We start from the raw sequence: 410 nt of genomic DNA on the forward strand, positions 1-410 counted from the left end.
CATTGTGTCAAATACGAACAAAAATTTGATATATATATATATATATATGAACTTGGACTGCATAGCATTTATGAACACAATATGAACATAATAAGAATAACTGCTATACGAAAGGATATAAATAAAAAAACAGGTATGAACACGATATGAACAGCTTGTGAACAATAGTTTCTTCATTATAAACACATTCAAGAGCGATACTCTGTCAATTGGAGTTTTATACATGCATTGCATCCATACCGTTTAAGGTTCACCCCTTGTTCATATATGTTTCTGATCTTATATGGTTGTTCACTCCTTGTTCAATAGTACCGTAGAAATATCGTAGAAATATGAACACATTATGAACGAGTGATGAACATGAACAATAGTACCGTAGAAATATCGTAGAAATATGAACACAGTATGAA

This window comes from Cynara cardunculus (genome assembly GCF_001531365.2).
Source record: "Cynara cardunculus var. scolymus isolate 2C chromosome LG 12, CcrdV1, whole genome shotgun sequence".
NCBI lineage: Eukaryota > Viridiplantae > Streptophyta > Magnoliopsida > Asterales > Asteraceae > Cynara > Cynara cardunculus.